The sequence below is a fragment of the Myotis lucifugus genome, unplaced genomic scaffold (genome assembly GCF_000147115.1).
Source record: "Myotis lucifugus unplaced genomic scaffold, Myoluc2.0 scaffold_227, whole genome shotgun sequence".
Taxonomy (NCBI): Eukaryota; Metazoa; Chordata; class Mammalia; order Chiroptera; family Vespertilionidae; genus Myotis; species Myotis lucifugus.
In genome coordinates this window covers 1,244,374-1,257,335 of record NW_005871275.1, presented here as the reverse complement: position 1 = coordinate 1,257,335, position 12,962 = coordinate 1,244,374, and the positions used below count along the sequence as shown (strand labels likewise).

General features: G+C 40.9%; 1 protein-coding gene across 1 annotated transcript in view; it reads right to left on the bottom strand.

Annotated features, from left to right (window-relative positions):
• PAN3 (PAN3 poly(A) specific ribonuclease subunit) overlaps window positions 1-12,934 on the bottom strand; it is a 160,161-nt gene extending 147,227 nt beyond the window's left edge. Inside the window, exon 1 of the mRNA XM_023762008.1 lies at window positions 12,718-12,934. The gene's annotated coding sequence lies outside the window, so the exon portion shown is untranslated. The remainder of the gene's footprint in view (window positions 1-12,717) is intronic.
• Window positions 12,935-12,962: the final 28 nt, after the last annotated feature.

Sequence of the window (12,962 nt, the reverse complement as noted above, 5' to 3'; positions counted from 1 at the left end):
GAGGGTAGTTGGGGGGCAATCAGGCCAGCAGGTGGAGCAGTTAGGGGGTGATCACGCTGGCAGGCAGAAGCGGTTAGGGGCAATCAGGCAGGCAGGCGAGCGGTTAGGAGCCAGCAGTCCTGGATTGTGAGAGGGATGTCCGACTGCCAGTTTAGGCCCGATCATCGGATATCCCCCGAGGGGTCCCAGATTGGAGAGGGTGCAGGCTGGGTTGAGAGAGAGAGAGAGAGACACACACACACACACACACACACACACACCTGTGCATGCATTTCGTGCACCAGGCCTCTAGTAATGTATATAAATAATGAATCACTGTGATGTACACCTGAAATAAGATACTGTATGTTAATTATACAGCAATAAAAATACCAATCCCAAAAGGTTACATGCTATATAATTCCATTTATAGAACACTGTTGAAATGACAAAATTATAGAAATGGAGAGCAAATTACTGATTACCAGTGGTTGGGAGAGAAAGCAAGTTACAAAATGGCAATTTGAGACTGACAGAACTATCTTATGCCTTGATTGTGTTGGCAGGTACACAAGCATAAACAGAACTAAATTCACACACATGTACACACGAGTGCAAATAAAACTAGGGAAAAGTGGAAAAGTGGGTTACTATGTCAATCAATGCTGACTGTAATACTGTATTATAGCTATGAAAGATGTTACCACTGGGAGAAACTGGGTGATGCGACAATATCTCTCTGTATTATTTCTTACAACTGCATGGGATTCTACAATTATCTCAAAATAGAAAGTTAAATTTTTTAAAATCTATAAAAGGTCAAAATAGATGTTAAGTTTTTTTTGGCAATAATTTTTCTTACAGGGTCATTCAAATGAACTTTCATGTAAAGAAGTGTTTTTACTCATTAACTGTATCTTACCTAGACTTATATTAGTACATCCCTCTTTGAGTATTTCTCATAAACCTCTGAGTTCTTCTCATAAAACTTATCAAGACCTAATATTAACTTATGCATATGTTTGTATACCCTACTAGAAGGTAAACTGCACTAGGGCAGAGTTTCGTTTCCTTCAATGTTGTATTCCCATCACCTAGATCACAGCTTGCCATGTTGCAATGCACAATATTAAATGAGTAAAATGAATGGTATTATGAAGTCTATATGTAACCTATATAATAAAAGGCCAAACAGCCGAACGACTGGTGGCTATGACGCGCACTGACCATCAGGGGTCAGATGCTCAACGCAGGAGCTGCCCCCTGGTGATCAGTGTGCAACCACAGGGGGAGCACTGCTCAGCCAGAAGCCAGGCTCTGGTGAGCACAGCAGCAATGGCAGGACCTCTCCTGCCTCCACAGCAGCGCTAAGGATGTCCAACTGCCAGCTGGGAGCGGGCCTAAGCTGTCAGCCCGACATCCCCTGAGGACTCCCAGACTGCGAGAAGGCGCAGGCCAGGCTGAGGGACCGCCCCAAGTGCACTGGGCCTCTAGTTGTCCAATAAAAATGTGTAAACCTATAGAAGCTATCCTAATTGCAAATCCAGTACTCACTTTCCTGTCAGATCATACAAGTTTATGGAAAGAAAAGTGTAATCCTGGCTTAAACAAACAAAAACAGTTTTGCCACAAACATTATACTTTCCAAAGTTATTTTATGAACTTCAGGTTATCCACTGCTTTCTTCCTGTGGTTGGATAGGCAACCACAGTTCAATAATTTATAGCTATTTTACTGGTCTTGAAAGTACAGCTGTCCTTCAGTATTGAAAGGGACTGGTTTCTGAACCCTTGTGGATACAATAACTGAGGACACCCATGTCCCTTATATAGAATACATATAGTCTACGCACACATCCTCCTGTATACTTTGAATCACCTCTAGATTACCTATAAAATACAATGTAAATGCTATATAAATAGTTGTTACACTATATTGTTTGGATAATAATGACAAGAAAAATAGTCTATACATGTTCACTACAGACACAACCGTCATAGGCCTAATTACACAGTGCATGTAAGCAAAAGCGTAACATTTTTTTAAAATATTTTCCATCTGCAGTTGGTTGTATCTGCAGATGCGAAACCTGTAGATAAGGAGGGCCAACTGTATACTCTCAAATATTAGGGGGGGAGGGAGGACTAGGGACATAGATGTACATGTTAATTATAGTTATTAATAATAATATCCAATAACAGCAGCAACTAAGACTGATATTTCACTATGTACCAGGCAATACACACTGATAGTGTCACATGCAATCCCACCAAGTAGGTACTATTTTTACCTCCATTTTTTAAAATGAGAAAAACTTGGGCTTAAGATTAAAAATTTGCCCAAGAGCCTTAACCGGTTTGGCTCAGTGGATAGAGCGTCGGCCTGCGGAGTGAAAGGTCCCAGGTTCGATTCCGGTCAAGGGCATGTACATTGGTTGCGGGCACATACCCAGTAGGGAGTGTGCAGGAGGCGGCTGATCGATGTTTCTCTCTCATCGATGTTTCTAACTATCTCTCTCCCTTCCTCTCTGTAAAAAATCAATAAAATATATATTTTTAAAAAAAATTTGCCCAAGATCACAAAGCTAGTAAGAGAGCCAGAAGTACACTTTAGATGTCTTATATCAAAGCTTCACTACTAACTAAATTAGTAGAACTGAAAACTAAGTTTATTTTGATAAACAAATCTATTGGGTTTCAAATAAAGTAATGTACATAAAATACAAATCGTGGGATAATAAATACTTTAGCTGCTAAAAATTGAGCACGTTATAGATTAAAATTCTAGCCCTGGCCAGTGTGACTCAAGAGTTAGAGCATGGTCCTGCGCACCGAAGGATTGCAGGTCCAATCCCCACCCCCACTGGAGCTCATTTGGGAGGCAACCAATCGATGTGTCTCTCTCACATGGTCACATGTCTCTCTCTCTCTCTCTCTCTCTCTCTCTCCCTCCCCCCCCACACCCCCCCCCATAAAAATCAATGAAAATAAATATCCTCGGTGAGGATTAACAAAATAAACCAAAAGTAGGTTAAAATTCTAGTTGGAAATGTAATTACATCATTAAAATGTTATCAGTAATTCAACTGAACTCAAATAAATCCACAGCTAGGCCTTGGAAGATCCCAAGTCCAAAAGAAATATGAAATAGCAAAAACTTAGAGTAATAAGAAAAAAAAATTTAGAATAACCTTTTAAAAAATAATAAACTGTTATTTCCCAAACAACAATCTTTTTTGTATAAATTGCTACTCTTTTTTTAATATTTTTTTATTATTAAAATAATTTTTTTAATGATTTCAGAGAGGAAGGGAGAGGGGGGAGAGAGATCGAAACATCAATGATGAGAATCATTGACTGGCTGCCTCCTGCCCCACCCCCCACCTTGGGATTGAGGCCTGCAACCTGGAAATGTGCCCTTGAACGGAATCAAAACCGGACCCTTCAGTCTGCAGGCTAATGCTCTATTCACTGAGCCAAACCGACTAGGGCCCAAACAACAAATTTGAATGCCAGAGCATTGCCTGGTCAATATAAGAGCAGGATGGAGTAAGAAAATATAATATTTTATGTACATAAAAAGTAAGCAACAAATGAAACTATGGTTCCTTTACAAGATTGAAGCATCATTTTAAGTAACTGTACTAAGAAAAAGCCTTTGTGCTAGTTTTCCAATGTTTGAAAATAAGGATAAAGTTTTCTCCTGTGTTTACCTCTAAAGTTTTAACAGGATCTGAAACACAAAACAATTCTGCAAATGTGAAGTACTAAAGCAAAGGTCAAAGACTCAAATACCTAGAAGAGCCATGTATATAAAAGTCACCCAGTTGGTTAAGCATGGTCTCATGCAGCAGGATATCACCAGTTCAATTCCTGGTCAGGTCACATACTTAGGTTGCAATTTCGATTCCCCGGTCAGGATGCACACGGAGGTAACCGATATCTATCTATCTATCTATCTCAAATTAATAAACATGTCCTCTGGTGAGGATAAAAAGAAAATTTTCATCCTTTCAAGAAGTAAGGCAAAATGAAGTCTTGCCCCATCAACAGGTCTAACTCCAATACAAGAGTTGCCCTTCAAAGGAAGCCAAAAATCTGTATTTGATTTTTTTTAATGCTGTCAACTAATTCAATTACAATCCACACACATGCAAATTAAAAACAAAAAATACCATAAATATTAGCCACCAAAATGGTTAAAATTATAACACAGTTAATCCAAGTGTTGGGGAGAATGTGGAGCAACTGGAACTCTTATACACTGCTGGAAGGAATGTAAACACGGTATAATCACTTCAAAAAACTGTTTGACAGCAACTACTAAATCTGAACATATGCATAGTTAGTACACCCTATATATACCCAGATATTCCACTTCTAGGTGATCTAACAGAAATGCATATATTTGTTCACCAAAAAACATGTTCAAGAATGTTCAAAGCAAGTATTCTTCTTAACATACAAAACCTGGTAACATTCCATTGACCACCAACAGTAAAATAAGAAAATAAAATGTGGCAGCTCATCCCATATAAGAGAGGAATATGCTAATTAGCTGTTACAGGAGGCGTAAAGACCAAGGGCAACATGACCAGATCTCGGATCAGCGGGGGGTGGGCCAGCGAGGTATAAGTGGGCTGCGGAGAGCTACAGGAGGGGGCAGGGCAGCAAGCAAGCGGGAGGTGGAGAGCTACAAGAGAGGGCAGGGCAACAAGCTATGGGGGGGGGGGGGTTAGGGGGAGGTACAGGAGGGAGGCAGCGACCTACTAGCGCACGAATCCGCGCACAGGGCTACTAGTATAACATAACACTATACAGGAATGAGACTACAGAGGCTATTCCTACATAACACAAATGAATCTCACAAACATGCTGAAAGAAAAAAAAAACCACGAAAAGAGTACAACTACATGACTCCATTCCTTTAAAGTTCAAAAAAAGGATCTATACTGTTAGAATGTAATGTTAGAAATCAGTAGTTACCTTTGGGAAAGGGTAGTAACTGGAATGGGGACAAGAGCAGGATTTATGGGGGTACTGATTATGTCCTTTTTTTTTTTTTTTAATCCTCACCTGAGGATATTTTTCCATTGATTTTTGGAAAGAGTGGAAGAGAGAGGGAGAGACAGAGAGAAACATTGATGTGAAAGAAACACATCGACTGGTTGCCTCCTGCATGAGCCCTGACCAGGACCCAGGCCAAGGAGGAGCCCACAACTGAGGTACATGCCCCTGGCCAGAATCAAACCCAAGACCCTTTGGTCCACAGGCCAACACTCTATCCACTAAGCCAAACTGGCTAGGGCCTTTTTTTTTTTTTAATCTGAATGCTGGTTATTTATTCACTTTGTGAAAACTGCAAGAACTTACAATTTGTAAACTTTTCCCAATATATGAATACTTCAATAAAAATTTTTAAATCACACATACACAAAGATTCCCAAACTATTTCTACAGGCAGATCCAGCTAATCAAAACAGATCAGTTTATGACCTCTCAGCTAAAGAAACACTGTACAATCTTATATTTAAAGAAGAGCAAAAAACAAATAAAAAGCAAAACAAAACTGTTTCAGGGAGGCTACATGATCAGGTCAGCAACTAACATTTAAATTTCTTCTAATAACAATACCTCTTAGAATGTGCCATTTTAATTGCCTCATATCCTTTTTTGTGGAGGGGGATACTGAAAGGCAAGTCTTTTTTTTTTTTGTCTTTTTTTTTTTTTGTATGTTTGTTGTTTTTCATCCATTCCTCATGCACCACCTCCCCTCTGCAGCCATCAGCTTGTTCTCTATTTCTACGAGTCTGTTTCTATTGTTTGTTCATTTGTTTTTTTAGATTCCACATATAAATAAAATCATATGGTATTTGTCTTTCTCTGTTTAACTTATTTCACTTAGCATAATACCCTCTAGGTCCATCCATGTTGTCATAAATGGCAAGATTTCATTCTTTTTTATTGCTCAGTAATATGCCTTTCTATATAACTTATTCTTTATCCATTCACCTATTGATAGATACCTAGGTTACGTCTATATCTTTGCTATTGTAAATAATGCTGCAATGAACACAGGAATACATATATACCTTTTTTAATTAGTATTTTCATTTTCTTCAGATAAATACCCGTAAGTGGAGTGTCTGGGTTGTATGGCAGTTCTACTTTTAACTTTTTGAAGGACCTCCATACTATTTTCCATGGTGGCTACACCATTTTACAGGTATAAGGTGATAACTCACGGTGGCTTTCATTTGCATTTCCCTGATGATTAGAGAGGTTGAGCATCTTTTCATATGTCTGTCATCTATATGTCTTCTTGATAGAACTATCTATTCATGTCCTCTGTTGATTTTTTAATTGGATTGTTTGTATTTTTTATGTTGAGTTGTATGACGTTTTCATATATTTTGGATATTAACCCTTATTAGATATATCACTTGTGAATATATTCCCCCATTCAGTGGGCTGTCTCTTTATTTTATGATTTCTTTCACTGTGCAGAAATTTTTAAGTTTGATGTAGTTCCATTTGTTTATTTTTGCTTTGGTTTCCTTTGCTTAAGGAGATTTATCCAGAAAGATATTATGAAGACCAGTGTCAAGGAGTTTACTACCTACATTTTCTTATAGGAGTTTAACAGTTTCAGGACTTACATTTAAGTTTTTAATCTATTTTGAGTTACTTTTTGTATATGGTGTAAGAGGGTGGTCCAGTTTCATTTTTGTATGTATCTCTGCCACTTTTCTGAACACCACTTACTGAAGAGACTGTCATTTCTCCATTTTATAATCTTGCTTCCTTTGTCATAGATTAATTGACCATATAAGCAAGGTTTACATATGGGTTCTCTATTCTGTTCCAATGACCTATGTATCTGTTTTGTTTTTTTATGCCTTTACTTGTGCGTGTGTGTGTGTGTGTGTGTGTGTGTGTGTGTGTTTCCAACTGAAATCAGTCTCTTATAGGCAGCATATAGAAGGGCCTTGTTTTTTTTTTTTCTTTCTCCATTTAGTTGCCTTAAGTCTTTATACTGAGGCATTTAGTCCATTTACATTTAAAGTAATTACTGATAGGTATGTACTAATTACGATTTTGTTCATTGTTTTTTGGCTGTTTTGTAGTTCTCTGTTCATTTCCTCTTTCCTTTCAGTTTGCTTGTTTTCTTTAGTGTTTTGTTTGGGTTCCTTTCTCTTTATTTTTTTGTGTATTTTTTGTAGGTTTTTGGTTTGTGATTACCATGAGGTTCCTATATATCCATCTATAGCTATAGCAGCCTATTTTAAGGTGACAGGAATTTAAATTCAAACACATTCTAAAAGCATTACATTTTTATTTCCCCCTCCACACTACTGTCTTTGATATCATATTTTAAATCTTTTTGTTTTGTATATCTCTATTTATTACAGTTATAGTTAATCTTCATACTAGCTTTTTTAAGTAGCTGATTCACAAGTACCTATGAAGTACCTGTGAGATTTTTTTTCTTTCATGTATTTTCTTATTTCTGGCCTTTTCTTTTCTGATTAAAGAAAACCTCTAACATTTCTTGTAAAGCCAACTTAGTGGTAATAAACTCCTTTAGTTTTTGTCTGGGCAACTCTTTATCTCTCCTTCAAGTCTGAATGAAACATTTGCTGGGTACAGTCCATTGTAGATTCCTTTCTTTCAGCACTTTAAATATTTCCTACCACTCCCTTCTGGTCATAAAGTTTTTGCTGAGAAATCAGCTATTAGCCTTATGGGGTTTGGGAGAGGATGGAGTTCCTTTGTTTATGAAATGCTGTTTTCTTCTGTGGCTTAAAGATTATCTCTTTATCCTTAACTTTTGTCATTTTAATTACAATATCTTGGTGTGGGCCTCTTTGGGTTCATCTTGTTTGGAACTGTGCTTCCTGGAATTAGATGTCTGCTTCCTTCCCCAGATTAGCAAAGTTTTCAGTCATATTTCCTCAAATATTTTCTCCTCACTTCTTCTGGGATCCCTACAATGCATATGTTAGTGCACTTGATGTTGTCACAGATATTCCTTAAATTATTCTTTTTTCTTATTGCTGTCCTGATTAGGCAATTTCCACAATTCTATCCTCCAAGCAGTAATCTGTTCTTCTGTATTATCCAATCTGCTATCGATTCCTTCTAGTGTATTTTTCATTTTAGTTATTCTTAAGTTGATTGTTTATTAATTTTTTTAACTCTTCTTTGTTGAAGTTCTGAGTTCCCCTATTCTACACGTAATTTTGGTAAGCATACTTATGACTGTTACTTGAAAATTTTTTAATGTTTTCAACCTGGTTGTTTTGGCTCAATGGTTAGAGGATCAGCCCGCGGACTGAAGGGTCTTGGGCTCAATTCCCAGTCAAGGGCACATACCTGGGTTGCAGGCTTGATCCCTGGCTGAGGCAAACAATCATTGTGTCTCTCTCACACTGGTCTCTCTCTCTCCCTCTCCCTCTCTGCCCCCTCCTCCCTCCCTTCCATTCTCTCTAAAAGGAAAATTATGTTTTTATTCATTTTAGAGAGAGGGAGAGGAAAGGAAGCGGGGGGGGGGGGGGGGACGGGACACTGATGTGAGAGAGAAACACTGATCAGTTGCCTCCCATACACAGCCCAACCAGGGATCAAACCCACAACTGGGAATCGAACCGGCAACCTTTTGGTCCATGGGACGATGCTGAACCAACTGAGCTACATGGGCCAGTGCTATTTGAATTCTTTATCAGGCAAATTACTTATCTTTTTTTCATTAGGATTTTTTAAAGATATTTTTACTGATTTCAGAGAGGAAGGAAGAGGGAGAGAGAGAGAAAATCATTGATTGGCTGCCTCCTGCACACCCTGTACTGGGGACCAAGCCCACAACCTGGGCATGTGCCCTGACAGGCAATCGAACCGTGACCACCTGGTTCATAGGTCAATGCTCAACCACTGAGTCACACCAGCCAGGCTATTAGGGTGTTTTTCTTGTTCCTTCGTTTGGAATATATTCCTCTGTCTTCTCATTTTGTTTGACTATCTGTATCTGTTTCAATGAATTAGATAAAATAACTTTCCCAATCTTAAAAAAGTAGACTGTACCAGGTGGTTTTAGCAGGCCAGTTGGAGTAAGAGTGGGCACATGTGATGCCTGAGATGCTTCCTGGCCAGAAAAAGCAGGCTCAGGGCAGGGCAGTCTGGTGTCCATGCACATGTGGTAGCTCCCTTTTGTTCTGGCTATCCACAGCTAGAATGGGGTTTAGGCAAGGCAGACTGGTGTCCCAACACTTCAGTACCCTGCTGATCTGAGTGAGGCAACCTGGTGCACACACTGCAGTGTCCTGTTTGACCCACTGTGTCAATCTCGAGGTGGGATGACCCTATATACACACTCTACAGCACCCTGTTGTAGCTGGTGAAGCTAGTAGCTCCAGGAGTGGCCAGGAAGGCACTACTGCTGCCTTGCAGGTTGGGCAGTGCACCTGAATAGAACTCCTGCTTGCACTATCCAAGTGGAGGGAGAATGTAAACAATGGCATTCACTGGCTTCTCTGATCCTGAAAAGTTACCTCAGATCCCAGAGAGTTCTAACAGTTCCCCAATCCTCTAATCTCAATCTCAATCTCTCAATCTCAATTTGTCTCTCTCTCTCTCTCTCCCTGCCCCCGCCTCTCTCCTTTGGTGTGCAGTAGCTATAGAAGATGTTCAATTGGCCCTCAGTTATCTCTCAGAAAAGACTGTCCTATATATAGGTATAAATTCAGTATGTTCATGGGAGGTGAGCTCATCATCTTCCTAAACTGCCACCTTGGTCCCTCTCTTCCTATTGCCGCACACAGTATAATTATTAAGATACAGTATAACAGCCCTAACCGGTTTGGCTCAATGGATAGAGCGTCGGCCTGCAGACACAAGGGTCCCAGGTTCGATTCCGGTCAGGGGCATATACCTTGGTTTCGGGCACATACCCAGTGGGAGGTGTGCAGGAGGCAGCTGATTGATGTTTCTCTCTCATCGATGTTTCTAACTCTCTATTCCTCTCCCTTCCTCTCTGTAAAAAATCAATAAAATATATTTTTTAAAAAAGATACAGTATAACATATTAAAGATAGAAAGTAAACTAAAAACAATCAATTAATTGCAAAAATTTAAAGCAGTTAGCCATTAAATCAACAATACAATCCTTTTCCCTGATTCCTGAGCAACTTAATACTTACTGATATGAAGCAATTTTCTTACCCATAAGAAGTCACAACCTAGGTACTACTGAGGATTATTAGAATAATAAAAAAAAAAAAAAAGACCTACAGCAAAAAAGAGGAGCCTCAGGTTTTACCCAGTCAAGTTAAAACAAGCCTACTGAATCCAAATACACAATTCAGCTATTTAAGTAAATAACTGTTACATGACTAAATATTAATTTTTAAAGGCTTTCTTAGCATTAACTGCCTGACCTCTCAAGACCCTATAACCCAGGCAATTACATTCCCTTTTTGAGATATGAAGTGATTCCCACACCTTTGAACCATTGCTAGTATTTTTCTCCACCTCCCATCTTCACCTAGCTTTCATGTCCCAAATCCACTACTTCTATGTATTAGAAAACCCTAGAAAGATCAAAGATTAAATCAAAAACCAGCATTTTTAAAGTCACTTTTTTTGTAGGTGACAAAACTACTGTTCATTGCTTACTAAACATTACTCTTAAATAAATTTGAGCCACAATTTACACATCCAGCAGATTTATCTTGAAATTGTAAAGTTTCTTCTCAAAAGTGATAAAATTCCACCAATAAAAACTAATTCTTACAAAACATTTTAAGTTACAAATTAATCTTCTTAGCATATCAACCTTACCAAATATGTCTCCGTTAAAGTCAAGCCCATCCCAGCAAAAGAAATATGACTGGCCAGGCACAGTGGTTGAGCCTGGGCCTAAGAACCAGAAGGTCACGGTTGGATTCCTGATTAGGGCACATGCCCTGGTTGTGGGCTTGATCCCCAATAGGGAGCATGCAGGAGGCAGCACATCAATGATTCTCATCATTGATGTTTATCTCCCCCCCCCCCACCCCGCTTCCTCTCTAAAAGCAATAAAAAAGGAAGGAAGGAAGGAAGGAAGGAAGGAAGGAAGGAAGGAAGGAAGGAAGGAAGGAGAGAGAGAGAGAGAGAGAGAGAGAGAGAGAGAGAGAGAAAGAAAGAGGAAGGAAGGAAGGAAGGAAGGAAGAAAGAAAGAAAGAAGGAAGAGAGAGAAAAAAAGGAAAGAAACAATCTCTCTGCTCCACACACACACACACACACACATCTCTGGGAAGACACTACTCCTTATAGAGCAAATAAGTGCTACAAGAACAGGTTCATTTGCAGGCTTACAAAAAAAGACAAAAATGTTCTGACATCCAAGTTACCTATCAAATTATTTTAAGATCTGCCCTGACCGCTTTGGCTCAGTGGATAGAGCATAGGCCTGCGGACTCAAGGGTCCCAGGTTCTATTCGGATCAAGGGCATGTACCTTGGTTGCGGGCACATCCCCAGTAGGGAGTGTGCAGGAGGCAGCTGATCGATGTTTCTCTCTCATCGGTGTTTCTGACTCTCTATCCCTCTCCCTTCCTCTCTGTAAAAAATCAATAAAATATTTTTTTTAAATGTCAGCTATTTAAAAAAAATTATTTTAAGATCCAAAAACTGTATAGAAATGCCAAAAAAAAGTAGGACTTTCCCATTTGGTTTAGAAATGCTCAATATATTCAGAAAGAGAAAAGGAAAGTCTGACACCTGTTCTACTTTTTCCTTTAGAGCAACATTCTGTAAAATAGATTACACTTAAACACTTATTATAATTCTAAATTCTACTCACTAACTAAAAAGGTTCGTACGTCCAGAGAGAATAACAAATGTTTTAAAAGACGTACATGCCTCAAAACTTCTGCACCCAAGAGCTCACTCACTCACTCTCTCTCTCTCTCTCTCTCTCTCTCTCTCTCTCACACACACACACACACACACACACACACACACACACACACACGTTCCCTACACAAGACATGCTTTCAAGGCTCCACGCTGAGAGTTCACTGGATACAAAGTTGTAGAAGACATAACCCCCTACTGACACCCAGCAAACTTGCTCCAAAAACTATGTTGAAATGCAAGTCTTGTGAAATTCCTACTCTACATTCTCAACTAAACCTAAACACACTAAGAGCTGCTGTTTATTCACTCCCAATCCCTCGAAAGCATTTTCTGCCTGGGAAACTTTTCTCCCATAAGCCTTAGACAAACTTTTCCGAGCTTTCAACCTCCTCCAGGAAGCCTTAACCCCGCCCCACTTCCTACACACCCACTAGGGAACCTCAACCCTCTGCAGACACCGCTCCACACGGGCACGCAAAACACAGGTGCCTGCAAACCCAGCCCCTTTCCACACACCCCGGAAACGACACCCCCCTTCTCACACACCGCACGCCAAAGCCGATCCCCCTTCTCCCCCGCCCCCACCCACACACCCCCAGTCCACCCACCCAGGTTCCCGGGAACCCAGCCGCCCCTCACTCCTCGGCTCCCCGAGGCCGTGGGAAGGGGAAGCAGGAAGCAGGCAGGAAGCAGCAGGCCTAACCTAGGCCTCTCGGACCGCCTAGGGAGGCAGGGGGAGGACCCGCGGGCCAGGCTCATCCGCAGGGCCTCATCCGGCCTCACCCGGCCCCGCGGGCCCTAGGCCTTCCGTCCGCCGCCACCCTCCCGGCCCGGACCACACTCACTTGCCAGCCGCGGTCCATCGAGTCCTCCGCCGCCGCCGCCAGCTGCGGCTCCTGCCCCCGGGGCCCCCAGGTCCGGCTTCTTGGACCCCGGGGGCGGCCCGGCCCCCCCGCCCGGGACCGCTCCGGGCGGAAAGCCTGCCTCGGGCGCGCCCGCCAGCGCCAGGGGGACGCTGTTGCTATGGAGGCCGAGGCCCGCGGCCGCCCCGGCGGGGTCCTCGTGCAGAACTAACACTCTTCCCGTAAAA